Here is a 22992-nt window from a genome sequence, read left to right as displayed (position 1 = left end):
ATATTATCTATTTTATGTATCCTTGTTAATTTCCATTCCCGCCAGATTATCATGACTTCAATTTAGTACTAACATTGTTCTCTACACCTGATGGAGCTGTTATGATCAGTCACTGAATCCATGAAATTAAGTTCATACTATTTATTATTTACCCTGAAATATTACAAATGTTATAACCATTTCTTTTACTAGCTACTTAAGCGATCTCACAATTGCAATTAACAAAGCAAAGACAAATAAATTCTATCTTATTTAGAACCGAAGGTGCCCACATTATCAGAAATCTATTCAATACTCTCTCGCACTGAAGGTGCTTATACTATCAGAAATCTGGTCTCCTTTTTTAATACCGTGCACTGGGAAAGGAGAGGGATCTGCGTTGCTGCATCAGTAGTCCGTCTTCTCGGACAGTGATTGAAATTCGCACCCCATGTTATTACTTGGACGGAATCGTTATGAATTAATGAAACGCGCTTCGGTTCCGCAATGATCACTCCCTCCATAACTTCTCAGCACCGTTCCCTTAGTTAAAATTATAGCAAAGCTTCTTGGCGGGAAAATGGGGGAAGAAAGCAGACACAAACATCTTCATATACATGAAAAAAAAACAATTTCTTAAATCTAAAGCATCCTATAGAATTTGACATACTCAAACTAACAGGTCACAGCGCATGCAAGCATCGTAACCTTAACTATTTTCAAGAACGAATTGGTAGCTCGCTGGCGGTGCAGTTCGACACCACGTCGGCGATCGAGAACAATGGCTAATGTTTCGTCCTCACCCCACGGTTTGTTCTTGTTTTCAGTCTATGCAGTTGTTCACACGCACAACATATTATCTACCAATTGGTTAGGACGTGGAGCATCGTCTATGTTGCTGCTTGCAAATGAGGATTAGTCATGAATCAAGTGGTCAGTGCATAAAATTTATGAATTTGCTAAGAAAAATGTCACACACTTAGAGCCTTAAGTAATTCACACAAATCATACGTATATCCTAGAAGGTTTCACACGGAATCATCGTCTAAATTTCCGATTTGCAGTTACGACCACGTGTTAAGCTAAATAGGCGAGGTGAGGATCCATGTTACTTTATCAACACCAGTAAGAAATTTAAAATTGCAAAACGCTATTGCTAAAAGTTGAACTACATGATTTCCGATACTACTGCTGCTGTCGTGTGCTAAACGCACTAACTCATTGAATTTCTAGAAATGGATAGCGTGAGTTCCCCATGCTCACCTCTGAAAAAGAAACCTTAACTGAAAATTCTAATTGGTACAGGCAAAGGTTCTAAAAAAAAATAATGAATGGGCTTAACGACATGCTAACTACTTGCATCCTGAAAAAGAGCGGAGTAATAACAACATAATAAACTATAATCCACCCCACGAAGAAATTGACGGCAAAGATGGAGATCGCCTTCGATTCCGACCGCTCAGTTTAACAGCTTCCCCCAGAGTGAGCCAATCATGGCGGCCCTCTCCGGCCGTTCTCTTCCGCTCTGTTATCAACCCGGAAGTACCCCTGGCAAACAAGTGCATCATCACTGTCTTTATCCCAAATTTATGTTGTCATTAAACCTACAGATTGATCACATCTCTACCTTGCCACCACTGGCAGACGAGTTCGTAATACAAAGTTAATCAACCCAAGGCAACGCAGAGGGATTATGGAAAGGAAGTGCATTTATGTAATATTTACGTAATTATGAATTAAATAAACAGGTAGTCCATTTCTTCACTTGAGTCATAACATTTCTTGAATTTGGAATAAATGTTGAAAGTGTCTCAAACATCTATGGCATTCAGTAAAATGCTACGAACCAAGCTAATTATTATGAGATTGAACAAGGGGTTCCCTCTCAAGAAATTCAGACGAACAGATTGATAAAAGACTATCACAAATTGGCCTGAAAAAGTCACCTGAGTTGAAGTACATGCATGGCGCACGAGATTTTCGATATCATCTCGCTCTCTTCACACAAACTGTTGGTCCTAGAGGGAAAATCAATATGAACTTTCTATAGCGAATATCACGAAGTTCGATTTTGTGCTAGAATACATTTTCGTCCAGGCCGCGATATTCTAGTTGTTCTAGAAGACGTACAAAAGTGGACTTCCAACACACCCCCATCCCCACACTCACTTCCCAATGGTCAGGACCTTTGGTATTTAGTTCATGGAACTCTCTCCTACGTCTGTACAATAATTTGAGATTACACGAATTACTTGCATTACATGACCTTTTTAGTCTTCATTGACTAGTCAATAATCACGCAACCAGCTTAAACGCGCACTTACATGTTGATAATGATAAGTGAGCATACACTGATCAGCCATAACATTGTGACTAGTGACCTACTATCGACATGAACCTGTGCAGACGATAGGAGCCTCTTGTGGGGAGGAATGACTGCTGGTCAGACACACGCACGGTGCTTAAGGTATCAATGAGCGTGCTGTCCCTGTGAATAATGGGGAAGGAGCGCTATCTATTGAATTTGACCGGGGGCAGTCTCTTCAAAACGTAGCGAAACCGGGGTGAAACCACATCCAGGTGTCATGGGATTGGACGGCCGATCCTCATTACAGCTGTCTGACGTCGTACGCTGATCAGACTGGTAAAAACAGGACAGGCGGCAAACTTTGGTGGAAGAAACGACAGACTTTAATGCTAGGCAGAGAGTAAGTGTGTCTCTAAACAAAGTGCACCGAACACACCTAACGATGGGCCTCCGCAGACGACTTCCCATAGATACGCTAGTGTTAACAATCGGCAACTATAACCGAATTTGGTGGTGACCATTGGCACTGGACGTTGGCGCCGTGGTAGAGCTTTGCATGATTTGATGAATCCCGACATCTTCGTCATCATGCCAATGGGAGCACGCTAATCCGTCGTCTTCAAGGAGAACAGTTCCTTGACACCATTGCTGCTGGGCGGAGACGAGCTGGCGGCGGCTCCATTATGCTTTGGGGAACATTCACGTGGGCATCCGTAGGTCCAGTGGAGCTCCATGACGGCCAAAGAGTGTCGTGCACTCGTTGCATACCACGTACATCCCTTCATGACAATCATGTTTCCTGACTGTAGTGCCATTATTCAACAAGATAGTGCGCCATGTCATAAGGCCAGGAGAGTGATGGAGTGGCTCGAGGGATACAGTGGCGAGTTACCATTGATGTGCTGCCCCTCCCTTCCACCCCCTCCCCCCCCCCCAATCTCGCCAGATCTCACCCGATCAAACACATCTTTTATGTGACAGCACGTGGCGCCTGAGCTCATCGCCCGCCTCTTAGGAATTTACGGGAATTAGGTGACTTGTGCAGACGTGGTGTCAGCTTCCTCCAGTGACCTACAAAAAAAAAAATGGTTCAAATGGCTCTGAGCACTATGCGACTTAACTTCTGAGGTCATCAGTCGCCTAGAACTTAGAACTAATTAAACCTAACTAACCTAAGGTCATCACACACATCCATGCCCGAGCCAGGATTCGAACCTGCGACCGTAGCGGTCGCTCGGTTCCAGACTGGAGCGCCCAGAACCTACCAAGACCTCATTGCTTCCATACCACTATGCGTCGCCGCTGTTATCCGTGCCAATGGTGGACACACTGGCTGTTAGGTAGACGGTCATAATGTTTTGGCTGAACAGTGTGTATTTTGATGCGCTCTTAACGTTATTGCCCAAAGATTCTTGCCTCCACACGAGTATATTGACGGGGAGTTGGTGTTTGGAACAGTGAAGTTACGAGGCTGAAAATCTCATGCATTCTAGGACCAGCAGTGATAGTTTCCTGATGTGATCGACCAGAAGTGCCCTATACCAAAAAGCTAGTCTTTTTTTTTTACGTCTTGGGGTAATTTTGTGATTCCAAAAACGCTTCATATTTATGCTTGAAATTACGAGATTAATTCTGTGAAAAAAGCTTCAGGGGTGATAAATCAGAAATTTTAAGTTCAGTCTACATCTCTGACGAACGCACTGCCACTTTCCAAATTAGACGCAAAGTGGGTAGCAGCCTCTTCCCCTGATTCCTCTGTACCGTGATCCGTTCTGTCCTCCTTCATTGTATGCTGAGGTGTACGCTGCCAACACAGCAAAAAGAATATCACCCGGGTCAGGTAAATCCTGTTTCTTTTTTAAGGATATTATTACCCCTCCAGCATCTCTGGGATAAGACTGCCAGATGAGAATCCTGAATTCGAAAGTGAGCAGACGATAGCATCTATGCGTTGTGTAGCACTTTCCAAAGACATTCTTAGTTCCTTATTCGACCTATAGCCTGTGAACAAAAAATTCCTTCACATGCGTAGGTAAAACAGTGACCCATCAAACAGCGAGCAGTTGACTCATCCGAGAAAAAGGCCAGAGTTCGGAATTTCATGTGAGGTTTAAGGTGGGTTAATGATGTCAAATTGGCCCCAAATTTGACCATAGTTTTTCCCAAAGCCACCGTGTAAGTGTTTCACTTTAGGAAAGTGGTCACACACCTTCTTATCCACATTTCACCACTTATTTCGGTGTCTCTTCAATGGAAGTCAGAAGCATGACGCCTTTATATGAAATACGTAGCAAAGCAAACTTTTCGGACGTATCACCGTCCACTATAAACACGAAAAGGCTGTAAATCACACCATCTCTTCCCTTCGGGCAAATTTACACACGTTTGTTGGTTCATGAAGACTGTTGCAGCCCGATGAGCTGCAGGACGACATATGAAAACCTTTCAGAGTTCTGACACGTCCCGGACTTTTCAACACTTCTCTAAGAATATCGTGGGCCTGCAACCTTAGTGAACAATTTCGCACACCTTAGGAGTGTAAGATAAACGTAAATTTTGCTATGGTAAACAGGATAGAACCTCTGCGTATCTGACGAAATCTGAAAGTGATCCGATGCACCAAATGTTGTTTATGCTTTCTCAGTCATCCTGTTTTGTGACCTCCTCTGGATTGACCACAGGTGGCTGCGACATTGGTACATGCGTTAATAAAAGGGCAAAGGGTCCTCAAAGACATTCGGCAACTCCCTCAGTGCCACCTGCTGATCTTTGCTAGGCACTTCAAAAATGTAGCTTTCGACATTTCTGAGCCCAGTGGCGCTATGTCGTTGAACTACCTGGCTCCTGCTGGCCGCAAGCGGAATCTAGGGGCTGTCAAAAGGAATGTCTAGGGATGTCTGTGATGTCGGAAACTAGAAATCAGTGATGTCGCTCTTTTCAAGTCCTTTTTTTTTTTTTTTTTTTTTTTTTTTTTTTTTTTTTTTGTGCTCAAGAAGGATGTGCAGGTGCTACCAAGGGTGTTGCTAAACTCGAAGTCTGGTGGTTTCAGAGGGACCCCGTGCCCTTTGCCGTTTTGTTCACGCATATGTCAATGTCGCATTTCTCCGTGATCAAGTCACAGGAGGCTTGAGACAGAAGCACTGAATAAACGTAAACACCCATTGCTGCTTCGGATCACGTTCAGATTTCGTTATCAACAGTCCCTAATGGATCCATCCTGCGCAGAAGAGGAAAAATAGTGGTCGCGCTACACTCCAATGGGGTGTGATCATGTTTAATGGGATCACAGGCCCGCAATGTCAAAGAAAAGGGGTAAACCGTTCAGACGGTGCGAGCACTGTTAATGGTTGTCTTGAACGTCGTTCTATTGCGTATTGTACTGCGAACTGTCGCTTTCGACTGCGAAATGTGTGGAAATCAATGCCCCAAGGTAACGGGCCGATACTAAGCCACGAAGCTTCTGGGTCGTTTTTCTCGGATACCCTAAAGGTAACCGCGTCGTTCCATCGTCACCCACATAGCGGGGGCCTATGTAGGTAAAAGGACGTGCGTCGGCCTTTCCATCGTGTTACACGGTCAAGGTGGCATTGGGTAGAATTGTCGTGGAGTATGCTACCAATGTGACATAATTAACCCACCATACAGCTAACATGAAATTCTTTTATTTGTATGCGTTGATATCTAGCTGTCTGATGCTTTATAAACCGCGAAGCTGACGTTCCATGGTGCCAAGCTCTTGCACCTTTACAATCGAAGCTTGTAGCCAACTCTGACCAAAATTTCAAATTTCTGCGTCGCAATGGGAGACAATTACGGGATTTCCAAGAAATGGCCGATTAATTCTCTTACACAGTGTAGATTAATTTCAAATTTTAAAATGAGAGTTTTCGGTTCGTCTGAATTGTCTTCAGGTCTGATTATATCAGTTGCAAGAGTAAGCCCTTCAATGAGTTTGCTAAAATTTTACCTACTATGCCACACGATAAAATCGTTCAAAATATTCGAAACTGGTTATTTTGAAAATGAAAGCAATCTAGACGGACGGCAAAACATTACGAAGCACCAGAGTTAGGAAAGATTACTCAGCTTTTGCATACGATCGGCTGCTACTACATTAAGACTTAAAAAACAAAAGAAACACGTACAAAATGTCAAAAAATAAACAGCAGAAAGAATAAGCCTGCAAATTTCATTCGAACACATTTGAATGCAAAAAACATACCAAATTAGACTAAATCGAGATAATACATCCATCTAAACAATGTCTTTATAGCAGACATATTCTAAGCAGAAAGAGAATCACTGATGTAATCCAAAACAGGCCACTAAAGTAATCAAGAAATTTGTAGCTAAAAATTATACTCAAGAAGGAACTTACGCCTAAGAACAATTGAAGCACTTGAAAAGTATACCAAAATTTTTTTGGACACGAAAGAAAACGAATGAAAAAACGCAGGATAATATCTACAGACGTATTAAAATAATGGAACCAACAGCGCTAACCTTATAGGTTTTGCAATTCTCTGAAAGCAAATTGAAACAACAAATTTGATTGGTGCAGTAAAAGAATATTTGAAGGAAGTAAGAATTAGATAATTCAATATACCAGACAGAAAAAAGAATCTTCGCAGAAAACTTACGGCTGGCCCAATGGCCCGAAAGAAATCCAAGATGACCGTAACAACTTGGTCTGACAAAACAAACGTAATATGGGCCGGAAAAAGGGTAAAATAAGATTCTGAAAATGCTCTTCGATGTAAATCGTGTTGGCCAGTATGGCACAAATGCGAATAATGATAACAACAATAATAATAATAATAACAGCAACAAAAGAGGGGTCTAATAATTCCAGTGAATAGTCTTAGAAAATAGAGGAAGAATACTTTAGTATGCTTTCAGAGTAACCACCATTAGCTACAAGACACTTCTGACATCGGTTGCAGAGCTCTTGGAAAGTGTCAGCAACGACTTCTGGCGGAATCGTTCGAAGGGACGTGGCCGAAGCTATTGCATATGCGTAAGTTTTGCGAACGCTCGTGAACATAAGTCCTTACTTTGTATTTGCTTACCTTCCACTCTTCTGTTCTCATTCTCACAGATAGTCCCCGATAATGTGCAAGCATCCGTCGCACTCGTTCGATGTAGTCGGGGCTACGCGTGTCGACCAGAATGCGGCACAGTCCTTTCCGACTCAAAACCGTTTAAACAGTTCAAACGCACACTTTTTATTCGATACTTCAACACTGTGGACTAGCGCTAACATTCCATGAGTCTCCTTTTCCGTTTTTCCTACTTTCAAGCAAAACTCCATTTTGCGCTTCATTTTGCCATGACACGAATGCGACTGATCTACCGATGCTTGCGCACGTTCGGTGGCTGTCAGTGAGAACGAGAGCAGAAGCCTGAAGATAAGCGAAGACCGTATAAGCACTATAGTTCACAAACATTCACAGTCTTCGTAGATAACCAGCAACGCGTGACTACAGCGCTTCGAAGGATTACACAAGACGCGTTTTCTGTCAATATTCCTACAGCCTTACGACCGATTTCAGAAGTTTGCTGCAGGTTTGCTGTATTTTCTGAGACTGTTCACCTAAAGTTGGAGACGGATCTTGTCTATCCTTTTCTACCCTGAGAGAAATTTTTTACTATTGTTATTAGCGACTGTCCCAACCGGCAGAACGATAAGCAGGTTATTTTCAATCTTTTAGGGTTCTTCTTATTTCCCCAATACTTCTTCATTTTCTCCACGAAGGCGTTCTTTCTTTCTTCAGTCCATTTTGGTCTGTATGATTTTGGCTACATCTCTGGAATAAACTTCCACGTATCAATTTTGCTTCTGAATGTATCCCGGTTTAATGTGTATGTTACCTTAAATTTGTTTTTGTCAAATCCTTCATAACTTCTGTTACCCTAGGTATTGATACTTTAAGGGTTTCGACGTGATTGGTATAACGTTTAAAAAAAATTTTAAGATTAAAAATCTCTTCCGGACACGATGTTAGGTCGCAAGCCTGCTTGTTAATCTGAAATTGTGTGTTCCAGCTGTTCGTGTGCTCTCATTAGAATAACGCGGATTAAATTTTGTAAGTGACCGCGAGAAATAAAATGTGTCTGTAGTTGTTTACATCTGATCTATCTCAATTTCGTGCAATGGATGAATTAGTGCACATTTCCAATTCTCTGGAATTTTTTCTATCTGCTAAATTTCTTGCATGATTTGACTGATCTCTTTTAAGGAATTGGGACCAAGGTACTTCAGTAGTTCAACTACAGTTCCATCTTCTCCCTATTACTTAAAATTTTGGCGGCCGCTGTGGCCGTGCGGTTCTAGGCGCTTCAGTCTGGAACCACGTGACCGCTACGGTCGCAGGCTCGAATCCTGCCTCGGGCATGGATGTGTGTGATGTCCCTAGGTTAGTTAGGTTTAAGTAATTCTAAGTTCTAGGAGACTGATGACCACAGATGTTAAGTCCCATAATGCTCAGAGCCATTTGAACCATTTTGAACTTAATATTTTCGAGCTTTTTAATGTGACTACAAATTTCTTCTTGAATTAGCGGTATCGAAATTTTATTCCTATGTTCTGGTTGTAATCTGAGGAGCAGTTCAGAAGTTGTGAGAAATATTTGGCTAATTATTAAGAATTTTCTCTGTTAGTGCCAATTTTCCATTTAGTTTCCTGAAAGAGGGGTTTTGTGGAGTATATATTTTGATTTGATTAGTTAACTTTTTGTAAAGGTCGTGTGATTTGTGTTTGCTAAAGTCTTCTTCAATTGAGTTTAGTTGTTCATTAAGATATTTTCTTTTAATTTGTCTAAGTATTTTAGTTGTTTGTTTTCTAACCTCAAAAAAAGTCTCTTGTGTGGTTTCCGATGTGTCACACTTATAGTTTAAGAAGGCTCGTTGTGTTTCTTCTATTACATTATCACAATTTGGATTCCACTATTGGTGCTTGGATTTTTTTCTTTAATGGGATAGGTTCTCTTGCCTTCTGAATAATTTTTGTCTGGAAATTTTTCCGGTTATCCATAGTTTGTTTGTCCTATATCGCCGTAATTTTTGATTCTTGGATTTTTTCAAATCAGGGTTGGGAATTAGCGGTGTTCTCCTTCGTCATCTCCTTTATGGTGTGACTTTAACTTTGCCTCTGGAAAGGTAATCAACAGAATCTATATTTGCCCCTCTGCGTACTTAAATGTCGCAAATTTCTTATTGTAAATCATAGGATATCGCAACATGGTCTATTTGAAATTCACCTAGCTGAATGATCGGGGATCACCACGTTGTTGCTCCTTAGGGTTCTTTCGATAAAATGTTGACACGATTTTTAGATGGTTTTGTTGGCGCAACTGGATGAACCCGTCGCCATTCTTGTTCATGAATTTGTGTGCAGGATACCTGCCGATTGCTTCTTTATATTTCCTCTCTTTGCCGTTTTGACCTCTTAAATCACCAAGAAGAATTTTTACGTCCTCCTTCGGAATTTTGAACATTTCAACTTCTAGTTTTTCCCAAATTTTTTAGTAATCTTTATCTGTAATGACCCATTTCCATACATTATGGCCTGTAGAGTCACGTAAAAATATTAAAAAAATTCTCACGGTCATAGTTTGTTCAAAAAATGACTAGCTTGATCACCGTGTTACTCAAAATACAAATATGTATAAAATCCAGTTTCCAACTCATGCATTTGCTTAGACGCCTTTCATACGTTAAAAAAAACATTGTCGGTCAAAATAATGCAAGCATTGCCTTAAAGTAACGAAATGTAGGATAATATATTATGTTTACTTTGGGACCCATGGATTTGTCTTCTCACTGAAGTTTGAATTCATCTGTTGCATTCTGGAGGTCACAATATTGAACAAAATTGCTGGAAAACCGAAGCAGAATGCTCACACAATCATTGCAGCCTGGTGTGGCGTAGAAAAATGAGTTGAGCATCAGAAAACTTAAAACAAAACACCCAAGATTGCGCAGGACAGGGAGAAAACGGCTATGGAAGAACCCTGCTACCGGAAGGGCCCGTCTCCTGTATAGTCTAACAGTAGAGACTTACATTTATTTGAGGAATTCTGTAATAAACACTGGGGCTTAGTCTTGTCACCACTTCTCGTTGCTATTCTCTGTCTTCGGTACGTCGGCTGCCTAAATTTGTTTGTAGCAGTGCAGAAAGCAATTCCCTTTTATTAATTATTGATCGGTATCGTACTGAAGTTGAGATACACAAATTTTCACTTGTGTAACCGGTGCAGAAATATGCAGCACATTGGCAACGGATATTTCAGTGTAATTGATCCATTCTGTGTTTTGTTGATACTCTTTCTTAAGCAATGTTACTGAATTCATTAACAAATAGGAGACAGAGGTTTTCCTACATCTGAAAAGTATGTGTGTACTTTTAAGTAATTTTAAGAATTGACGCACTAAACGGAATAAATTATGGCAGTGGTAATTAATTCTAGAGGATGTAATTTAGACTGCTCCACGTGGGAAACACTTCCTTTTTCTGACAAGAATACCTGCAATGTCACCAGCAAAGCTAAAAATATCGTATTTTGTAGAGACTTCAGATAAATAAAGCACCGTCGAAAACGGATAGTTTTCAGAAATTTTTTTAAATGTAAATAGAACACGTGAATTTAGATGGTGAAGGATACGAATCGAGCCACAAAATTGCCTGAAACAGACCTGCAAACCGGCTGCCAGCGAGGCGCGGTGTGCTCGGTGCAGTCAATACAAGTGCTGGCCTCTGGCCTCCCTAATGAGCGAACTTGCTCTGCAGCCGCCACGGCCACCTGCTGGGCCAGGCTTTGTTCCTTCTGCTCGGACCTGAGGGAACCAGAAACGCGCGAGGAAAAGGCGTGCTAGACATGGATCCATCAAAGCCAATGCGAGGCCCACACTGCAGAAAAGAGCCGTACAGCTGTAAAAAGACAGAACGATGAATACCTCCGTTCAGCTAAATTACTGGTTGTCTATAATGATCCGCTGCCATTTCAAAAAACTTGGAAACCATTAGAGACAGAGAATCCTACTTTGTTTCAAAACGCTTAGCAGTCCTGTTAGCATACCTGTAACAAGAAACCACATGAGTTCGAAGGCCAATGATGCTTACGGCATTCGACGTCCAAGGTATTGTCAACCACGCAACCATATTGGCTGCTAATGGCAACAGGGGTCGGACTGGAGGTATCCAATGGTGAGAACAGCATGATGCTCCAGAGCTTGGTTGCACAGCTCATTACACGGGTAACTCACAACAGTGCTACAGAACAAGTGCTGTTGATACAAAGTAGAGCAATGGCAACGATAAATAAAGCAAACAATGTACTTTATCTACATAAAAAGTTACCAAACTTGACATTTCGTCACAAAGGAACACAGAGAGTTTCGCGGAGAGAGTAAGAAGTATCGGATAAAATATTAGCGTTCATGCAGGCTGAATTAGTGGAATATGTGGCGTCTTATACGCTGGACTGTGTGGACAACGCACGTGAGAACCATAATGATGGCGATACGTGCTAAGCAAGTGAAAATGATATTGAAACAGGTGTTGAGCAGTGTAGTTTATCATCCTTGTCAGACAGACAGCCATAAATCCTGTCTGCAGTGAACCGTAATAAAGGACAAAAGTCGTCCAAGGAGCGGGCTCTAAACATAATTAAACATACTTACCTATATGTAACACCATCCGCAGCATAATAAAAAGAAATACGGACGTATTTCGAATACGTACGCAGGAATATGACTGTGTAGTGCACAAGGGAAGATACCGATATTCAAGGCTGAACAAGACGTATATTTTGTAAAAACTGGTGTTTTCTCGTTTCGTGAATGTGAGTGGTAGAGTCCTAGTACGTTACGTGCATCAAACTGCTCGCGACCTAGATGGGAGTGATTTCAAGAGAAGCAGTGGATGGTTGCAAACTTAGAACAATGCTACAGCTTTGGAGGACGAAAGATAAAGAAATTATAAACAAAGTGTCAGCTTGACGATGCACATCACACTGTGGAATTGGTCAAAATATTTGTAGGTCAGATAAACAAGCTTATCCCATCGTTCAGCAAGGCGTTTGTTTTCAACTCCGACCAACCGGGATATCAAGAGGAGATGCATATGAAAGGAACCCTGGAAGTTAGAGGTACAATGTAAATTAAATCAAGATCAACTAACAAGAATACCTTAATGCATTCTTATACAATTATGTCCATTGTTAGTTATTCTGGATGGTAAACCGGCTGGTAAGTTATTTATTGTACTGCGAGAAGTATGAGGTGCTCTGGCCCCTTCGCTTCTTTCTCGTGTGCATGATCTCGCAAGGTCTGGGGGAATATTTACGTCACACCAAGAAAGAGTGAGAAATGGGCGTAAGAGAAGTACAACTTTGGTACGAGCACTGCTTTTCGCCAATAGAGGCTCAAAATAACTTACTTTTGCGTGCTTCCTCATTTCCGTATTAAAATCACACGCCATCAGAGCAAATTATCCCTGCTGAAAAGTGTTTGAAATAGCAAATCATACAAACTGGAACCACTGGACAAATTCACTCTCTGAATGTTTGTTTTTTCTGTGCCTATAAAACATACTATCGCACTATCTGCCACCCCCCCCCCCCTTCACACACACACATACACACCACACCCTGAGAAGACAGCCAGTTTCACGACACGTTCCACGACCGACTTTTTCGCATTCGGCTGTATGCCATCACCTTCCATCGGTTCTCATCACTCCGTTACACCAACATTATTCTGTTTGCGTTCCTTGGAAGTTTATACCTAAATGAACCTACTGCACGGTAACTCCCAAGAAGTTTACCTTCGATTTTGATGGGACGAGCCTTTGTGATCAATGTGGCACGCCATTCTCCATTCTGTGTTCATGGTGATACTTAATAGTTTGTTTTGAACATTTTTTGAACGTCGACGAAGTCCAATTGTGAAGCGTAATACATACATCACATAGAATGAAATTTTCACTCTACAGCAGAGTGTTTGCTGATATGAAACTTTCTGGCGGATTAAAATTGTGTGCCGTACTGAGAGTAGAATTCGGGACCTTTGCTTTTCGCTGGCAAGTGCTCTACCGACATTTTTTTTATTATTATTAAATCGGAATAGTGGATCGGTGGGGGCTCGTGGACTGAGCTATCCAAACACGACTCATGACCCGTCCTTACATCTTTAATTCTGGGAACGTCCCCCAGGCTGTGACAAAGCCATGTCTCTTCAATATCCTTTCTTCCACGAGTGCTAGTTCTGAAAATTTCGCAGGAGATCTTCTGTGGAGATTGCAAGGTAGGAGACGAGATAATGGCGGAATTAAGGATGTGAGGACGGGTCCTGGCTCGTCCTTGGGTAGCTCAGTCGGTAGAGTACTTGCCCACGAAAGGCAAAGGTCCCGACTTCAAGTCTCGGTCCGGCACGCAGTTTTAATCTGCCAGGAAGTTTCATCATATAGAAGGTTGATCTCTACACCACCTTGACACTGATTTTCTGTCACCTTCCAGAAGCACATGATGAGTCATTAGGAGATAATATTTTTGTTGTCATAATTGTTAACACAACACTTTCAAATAAGCCTCACTAAAGGTTGAACTTGCTACCTCGCACCCCAATGGGTTTGCGGTAATTTTCCTTTGGTCTTTGCTATAGATTTAACTTGAGACATACCAAAAGTGCAAAAGAAGAGGAGCATGCGGTATATGTTTTCTGTTGCGCAGAATACAATTCTGTGACAACAATAATGCGGAATTATCTGTGCCAGTGTGGGATGACACCACCGACAAAAAGAAGCATAATGAGATGGTTTAAAAACTTCAAACAGACAAGCAACGTTTTGATTGTCTTACTGCATAGCATCCGTGCTCTTCCGGTGTCATCCCATGAGATTTCTTTTCTCTGGATTTACGTCAGGGATAGCGAGTACACAACACCAGTCAATGGCATCCGACCCATCGTATGTGAATCAATGAGGCCATCCGAACTTCCCATTCGTGGGCAGAGCTCGAATATCACATGATCTACGAGCGACGAGTGGGACACAAATTGAAATTCTGCCATAAGAGTAAAAAAAAAATCCTTTGATAGCTGACAAACAATTTAAGACAAACCACGACCCTCATTCTCTAACAGTTACCTAGTTGAAAGATTTTGATATGATAGCGGTATTTTATGGACACCGTATAAACGGTCTTCTCAGTTTTCAGCAGGCTGATGCTGCAAGAAAAATTCGCGATTGAATTTTATTTCTGTATGTTATAGAGAACAGCGTGGTAAATGTAAACAGATCATGCAGTAAATATGTTCATTACCATATCCTCTCGATCTGATGGAGAGTAAATACTCGTCTTTGTCCATGGTAATCGTGGCTGAGGGCCTAAGGTGTGGATTAAATTGCTTGAAAAAAAAAACAGTAATCAGCCATCTTTTATATAGATTTATTTTATCCCAAGGCTCGTTTCGGGTTCTCAGCCATCTTCGTTTGGCGTAATACATTAATATACTCATCAGCACAACGCTTGTGTCGATTGCATTTTGATCGCTGTAATTGCCTTTTACTCTGCCACATCGTTAATGCCGCGGTGCTACAGTGAAACTAAAATTGAGTGTGTCATGCATATAAATGACAAAATGGAGCTACAAGCTATAGAACGAAAGGTAGCTCATGGTTTCAAATTCAGTCCATAAAATCGTTGTATTGGGAAGATGCAACTGCATTACGCGAACTGTAAATGGACAAAAATCTGAAACGCATAGTGTCTTTAAAAACCCGTATAAAAATAGTCAGCTGCATTACTTCTTCAGGTAAATACTCGAAATCGGTCATCCACTTCTAACGTTACTGTGACTGACAAGGAAAAAAATAAAAGGTAAATAAGACCGCCAAGGGCACAATCCGACCTGTTAATCACGTATTGGCTGGTTCAAATGGCTCTGAGCACTATGCGACTTAACTTCTGAGGTCATCAGTCGCCTAGAACTTAGAACTAATTAAACCTAACTAACCTAAGGACATCACACACATCCATGCCCGAGGCAGGAGTCGAACCTGCTACCGGAGCGGTCGCTCGACCCCAGACTGTAGCGCCTAGAACCGCACGGCCACACCGGCCGGCTAATCACGTATTCTGATGAGACTTAGGTATATTGTAGAGAAGCCAGTCCTAAGTAACTGGCTAGTGGATTCATACGCGAAGGAGTCTAGCTTCCGCGAAAAGCGATGTTGGACTTCTATGTTACCACCTATTCCTCCACGAAGGGAGCCTTGAGCAACGGCAAACAGGGGCTACCATGCAGGCGGTACAGGCTCATATACGCCCAGTGTTACTAATTCTTCGATATCATCGCGTAGAATATCATTAAACAGTATGTGTCGTGCATAATTATTCGAAAACCATCCCGATCAAATGCACTCCACTTTAGCAACCCTATGATGTTTATTTTTATAGGGTAGTTTCAAACTTATACGAAAAAGTGCTCCCTACTTCATAAAATTAATTAAAGACATTACTTCGTGGAAAGATTCGATAAGCGTATTCTCTAACTTTATATTGATAGAGTTTCCACGAGATACGCGTCGGAGAAAGGAATATATGAGTTGAATCTTATAGGAACTTACGCTCTCCAAACTGTAACAGTGGACAACACAGCGTCAGGACGCCTATCTTGCAGTTGGCTGAATATATTCAAGACACTTTGGCGATACTGAATGACCCCACAACGAAACATACGCCTCTTCTTCGATTCCTTCTACTTGCTTTCTCAGTCTTGTCTGAATTTTCTTTCCTTTTTTGAGTCATCAGTTTTCTGACTGGTTTGATGTTGGCCGCCGCGGATTCCTCTTCTGTAGCCGGCTGTTGAGGCCGAGTGGTTCTAGGCGCTTCAGTTTGGATCCGCGCGACCGCTCCGGTCGCAGGTTCGAATCCTGCCTCGGGCATGGATGTGTGTGATGTCCTTAGGTTAGTTAGGTTTTAGTAGTTCTAAGTCCTAGGGGAATGATGACCTGAGATGTTAAGTCCCATAGTGCTCAGTTCCATTTTGAACCTCTTCTGTATCAACCTGTTAACCTCACAGTAGCTCATGCAACCTAGTCCTCAGTGAGTTGCTGGATGTATTGCAATGTCTGTGTTTCTCTAAAGATTTACCCTCTACGTTCCCGTCTATTATCATGTAAATTATCCCCTGATATCTTAACAGACGTCCTATCATCCAGTCACTTCTTCTTGTCAGTGTTTTCCATATATTTCTTTCTTCTCCGATTCTGTGCAGAACCTCCTCATTGCTCACCTTATCAATCCACTTCATTTTCAGCATTCGCCTGTAGCACCACATCTCAAATGCTAAGATTCTCTTCTATTCCCGTTTTCCCGCAGTCCCTGTTTCACTACCAGACAATTCTGTACTTGAAACGTATGTTCATAGAAATTTATTCCTCAAATTAAGGCCCATATTTGAAACTAGTGTTAGTCTGATTTTTACGTCCTTGCTCCGTCTGTCAAGGCTTATTTCGCTGCATAAGTAGCGGAATTCCTTAACGTCATCAATCCTAATGCTAAATGGCTATTCTCATTTTTGCTACTTCTCATTACGTTCTTCTTTCCTCGATTTAGTCCCAATCAATATTATGTACTCATTAGTCTGTTCAATCTATTCAGCAGATCGTGTAATTATTCTTCGCTTTCATTCAGGGTAGCAATGTTCTCAGTAAGTCTTAACACTGATACCCTTTCATCTTGAATTTTAAATTCACTCTTGAACCTTTCCTTTATTTCCATAATTGGCTCTTCGACGTACAGATTTAGTAGAGGGAGCAGAAGACTACATCCCTGCCCTACACGCTTTTTAATCCGAGCAGTCTTATTACTTCCTCTTTGCTCTTATAAATTCTGTATTTTGTCCGTCTCTCCTTATAGCTTACCCCGATCTTACTCCATTTGACATTGTCGAATGCTTCTTCCTGATCGACACACCGTATGAACAAGTTTTGATTTTTCTTTAGTCTTGCTTCCATTATCAACTGCAACGTCAGAACTGTCTTCCTGGTGCCTTTACCTTTCCTAAAGCCAAGCAGATCGCCATGGAACACATCCTAAAGTTTCTTTTCTATTTTTCTGTGTATTATTCTTGTAAGCAACTTGGATGCATAAGCTGCGATAATTCCCTCACTTGTTGGCTCTAGCAATCTTGGGAATTGTGTGGATGATTTTTTTCTAGAAGTCAGATGGTATATCACCAGACTCATATAACCTAACATACCAGCGTGAATAGTAGTCTTGATGCCCCTTCACCCAACGGCTTTAGAAATAGCGAGGGAATCTAACCCTTCTGCCTTATTCGATTTGAAGTCATCCAAAGCTTTGATTCCAATACTGGATCCCGTATTTCTTCTGTATCGAATCCCGTTTCTTCGTCTATTACGTCAACAGACAATTCTTCCCGCTCATAGAAACTTTCAATGTACTCTTTCCTCCTATCCACTCCCTCCTCTGCATTGCACTCTTGCTGTTACCACCCCTGCTTCTAATTTCACCGAAGGCTGGTTTGACTTTTATATATGCCGAGTAAGTCTTTCCGACAATCATTTCTTTGTCACATTTGCTCACACTTTTTCATGCAGCCATTCCATCTTAGCTTCCCTGCACTTCTTGTTTACTTCATACCTAAGCCACTTGTGTATATGTACACTCCTGGAAATTGAAATAAGAACACCGTGAATTCATTGTCCCAGGAAGGGGAAACTTTATTGACACATTCCTGGGGTCAGATACATCACATGATCACACTGACAGAACCACAGGCACATAGACTCAGGCAACAGAGCATGCACAATGTCGGCACTAGTACAGTGTATATCCACCTTTCGCAGCAATGCAGGCTGCTATTCTCCCATGGAGACGATCGTAGAGATGCTGGATGTAGTCCTGTGGAACGGCTTGCCATGCCATTTCCACCTGGCGCCTCAGTTGGACCAGCGTTCGTGCTGGACGTGCAGACCGCGTGAGACGACGCTTCATCCAGTCCCAAACATGCTCAATGGGGGACAGATCCGGAGATCTTGCTGGCCAGGGTAGTTGACTTACACCTTCTAGAGCACGTTGGGTGGCACGGGATACATGCGGACGTGCATTGTCCTGTTGGAACAGCAAGTTCCCTTGCCGAGCTAGGAATGGTAAAACGATGGGTTCGATGACGGTTTGGATGTACCGTGCACTATTCAGTGTCCCCTCGACCATCACCAGTGGTGTACGGCCAGTGTAGGAGATCGCTCCCCACACCATGATGCCGGGTGTTGGCCCTGTGTGCCTCGGTCGTATGCAGTCCTGATTGTGGCGCTCACCTGCACGGCGCCAAACACGCATACGACCATCATTGGCACCAAGGCAGAAGCGACTCTCATCGCTGAAGACGACACGTCTCCATTCGTCCCTCCATTCACGCCTGTCGCGACACCACTGGAGGCGGGCTGCACGATGTTGGGGCGTGAGCGGAAGACGGCCTAACGGTGTGCGGGACCGTAGCCCAGCTTCATGGAGACGGTTGCGAATGGTCCTCGCCGATACCCCAGGAGCAACAGTGTCCCTAATTTGCTGGGAAGTGGCGGTGCGGTCCCCTACGGCACTGCGTAGGATCCTACGGTCTTGGCGTGCATCCGTGCGTCGCTGCGGTCCGGTCCCAGGTCGACGGGCACGTGCACCTTCCGCCGACCACTGGCGACAACATCGATGTACTGTGGAGACCTCACGCCCCACGTGTTGAGCAATTCGGCGGTACGTCCACCCGGCCTCCCGCATGCCCACTATACGCCCTCGCTCAAAGTCCGTCAACTGCACATACGGTTCACGTCCACACTGTCGCGGCATGCTACCAGTGTTAAAGACTGCGATGGAGCTCCGTATGCCACGGCAAACTGGCTGACACTGACGGCGGCGGTGCACAAATGCTGCGCAGCTAGCGCCATTCGACGGCCAACACCGCGGTTCCTGGTGTGTCCGCTGTGCCTTGCGTGTGATCATTGCTTGTACAGCCCTCTCGCAGTGTCCGGAGCAAGTATGGTGGGTCTGACACACCGGTGTCAATGTGTTCTTTTTTTCATTTCCAGGAGTGTAGTTCTGATTTCTCCTGAACATTTTTGATCTTCCTTCTTTCATCGACAGCAAAAGTGTTTCTTCAATTACCCTTGGTTTCTTCAAAGTTATTTTGTTTGTATTTAGGTTTTCTTCCAACATCTGTGATTGTTATTTTCAGAAATGGCCATTCAGCTGAGGTGCTTCTGAGCTACTCCTTATCCCAGTATCTATTACCTTACAGAACTTCAAGTATATCTCTTCATTCTTTGGTACTTCTGTATTCAACTTCTTTGCACATTGAGTAGTCCATTGAACTCCAGTCCACTCTTCATGACTACTTTCATGTGATCTGAGTTTTTGTTTGCTCATGGGTATGCCTTACAATCCAATGTCTGATTTCGGAACCTCTTCCTGACCATGACGTAATCTAACTGAAATATTCCAGTATCTCCCGGCCTCTCCAAGAATATCTCCTCCTCTTGTGATTTGTGGACAGAGTAAGTACTATTACTAGATGAAACCTATTGGAGATCACAATTAGTCTTTTCCTATCTTATTCCTGCCACCAAGTCCATATTCTCCCGTGATCCTTTCTTCTACTCCTTCCTCTACAGCCCTATTCCAGTCCCTCATGACTATTAGAGTTTCCTCTCCCTTTAGGTAGTGACTTAACCTTTTAATATTGCTGCAGCCACCACGGACGCCTACTACAGCAGCAACACCACAGACAGAAGAGCGAAGCGGTTTGCCTACTCCGCAGCGAAGTCTGGCCGTCGCTAGAGGGCTTACAACCAAGTATCACAGTTGACAGCAGACACGTAGGTGCGGCCAACGTCCATCAGTAGGCATGAAACGGCAGCAGGGGAAGGGGGCGTGACGATCCAAGAATTATTTCCTGGCGATCACGTATGTGCAAATAGCCCCCGGAAATATCCTTCCGCCCGGTACTAGATAAACCAGCGGCCGGCTCTTTAACAGTTGTTGCGCCTCTATCGCTGTATCCCTCCCTCTCTCCACCTCCACATCCTCCAACTCCTTCATCATGGCAATTTTCAACACCTCCCTCTCCTGGATGATCCACTTCGCCATGACATCTACCCTTCCTACCAACTGTAGCCTGGCCTTGTTCCCCCTCCCCCCAGTACAAAGGCCCCCATTTTCTTCTTCCCCTAGAGCTTTTTTTCCTCACCCCACCCCCCCTGGTATCTGCACCCCTTTCTCGGCTGTTTCCCTCTCACATCCTTCCCTCCCCAGGCCCCTTCGGTGCACCCCCACCCCATCACCGCTTTCCTCCTCCCCCCCCCCCCCCCCTGGTGTAGCGCTGCCCATTGCCACCTTTCTTCCCTTCTCCCTGGCAGATACTCCCACTTTGTTCTTCGTCGGCAGTGTGCTATGTCAGCGTTGTGTTCGGTGCTGTTCTGCAGTGGTGCCAAGTGCTGTGATTTTAATCCTGTGCTGGACTTGTACATAGTGTTGCTGTCTGTGATTGTTCTGTGATACGCCGCCCACCACAACTTTTATGCTCCGGCCGTATTTCGTCTTGTGTTCTTTTAATCGTCACAGTGTGTGGTTTTTTGTGTAAACTGTATTTTTAGATTTTTGTCTCTGTTTTTACAGTCACCTCCTTTTGTATGTTACCTTCCATTATGTGTCCCACTATTTTATATCTCTGTTTCGCCATATTTGCTTCTTTATGTTGTTTTAAATGTCTCGCTGTTCTGTAATTACTGTCTCTCGGCTGAAGAGTGGCGCCTACGCTGCTGCCGGCCCACCCCAGATGGGGAACTGAAATTCAATAAGGAAAAGAAAAAAACATTCAGCAGGCAGTACTCGTCTCGTCGAGTGTGGAGAAGATCGGCACACCACTGGGTGTGCCACCTCGACCATCCTCTTTTCCGGAAAGATTGTGATACCTCCATTCCATCGTGCAGAGGCTATCTACCAGCTACTAACAGCCGAATTCTACGAGGAACAGTTGTACAGGTGTAGAGTGGAAGGTCAAACTGATTATAGGAATTAGTTGTTATTTGCTTGACCTGCAGAAGGGATCCTTATTGTTTTATGGTTTTGACGAATGTGTTACTGTCAGTGTGTTAATGTAGTTTCATTTATACTGAAAGTTGGCAAAACAACTTGGTTCTTGCTTTGTAGATTTAGCAAATATCCTCATATACTGTCTCCATCTCTCCATCTTCGGCTTGCTACGGCGGCATGTGTACCTGAATTGTCATTGTCAGTGTTAGTATGGACCCCATATACGAGCAGTATTCTGGTACTGGTCGAACAAGTTTTCACAAGCTACTTCCGTCCTTGATGGACTACATTTCCTGAGAATTCCTCCACTGAATCTCAGTCTGGCATCTGTCTTACTCGCGATTTTGATGTGATTGTTCCGCTTCAGATCTTTCCATGAGACGGCTTCCAGTGATTGTTTGCAAATTGTTAATAATGCAATAAAGGGTATCGTTGTCTATGTATACGCTAAATTTGTATGTGTTGAGGGTTGTATGCCAGTCCCTGCCCGAAACGTCAATCCTCTGCAGGTCTTCCTGCAGTTCGTAACAATTTTCTGTATACAATACCATCATCAACGAAAGGCTCATGGAACTTCAGACTTTACCTTATGTTAGTTAAATATTTTATGAAAAATAATGGTCCTATTACACTCCCTTGGAGGATGTCGGAAGTTACTTTTATGTCTGAAGGCATCTTTATGTGTAGAACATGGTGTGTCCTCTTTACTAGAAACTACACTCATGCTCTTAAATGAAGGACAATGGTGATACATAGTGAAACAACGCTCTGGTGGGCGGTTTGCAGACATTTTCAGATGTGCTAATGGTGACTGTGTGATGAAAATGGCTCAAAGAACGCATATTGATGACGTTATGAAGGATAGAATACTAGGGTGACTGGAGGCTGGTCAAACACAGCAGGTCGTTCACGGGCCCACCGTGTGCTACAAAGTCTGATCTCACGATTATGGCAATGATTTCAGCAGACAGGATACGCGTCCAGGCGCTACAGTACGGGACGTCCACAGTGTACAACACCACAAGAAGACCGATATCTCACCATTAGTGCCCGCAGTCGGCTACGGCGTACTGCAGGTAGCCTTGCTCGGGACCTTACCTCAGCCACTGGTAAAGTTGTCCCAGATACAGTCTACAAACGACTGAAAAAACATGGTTTCTTCTCCCAGAGACCTTCAAAGTGCATTTCACTGACTCCTGGTCACAGGAGAGCCCGTAAAGCGTTGTGTCAAGAGCACAGTACATGGTCATTGGAACAGTGGTCCCAGGTTATGTTCACGGACGAGTCCTGGTGTAGTCTGAGGAGTGATTCTCGCTGGGTTTTCATCTGGCGTGAACCAGGAACCAGATACCAACCCCTTAATGTCCTGAAATGGATGTGTATGGATGCCATTGTTTGATGGTGTGGTAAGGGATTATCATTGGTGCACGTACACCCCTGCATGCCTTTGACAGAGGAACTGTAACAGGTCAGGTGTATCGGGACGTCATTTTACACCAGTATGTCCGCGTTTTCAGGCGTGCAATTGGTCCCACCTTCCTCCTGATGGATGACAACGCACGGCCCCACCGAGCTACCCTCGTGGAGGAGTACCTT

Source organism: Schistocerca americana, chromosome 8 (genome assembly GCF_021461395.2).
Source record: "Schistocerca americana isolate TAMUIC-IGC-003095 chromosome 8, iqSchAmer2.1, whole genome shotgun sequence".
Lineage (NCBI taxonomy): Eukaryota > Metazoa > Arthropoda > Insecta > Orthoptera > Acrididae > Schistocerca > Schistocerca americana.
The sequence above is the reverse complement of the archived record's forward strand: the minus strand, read 5'-3'. Positions refer to the sequence as shown.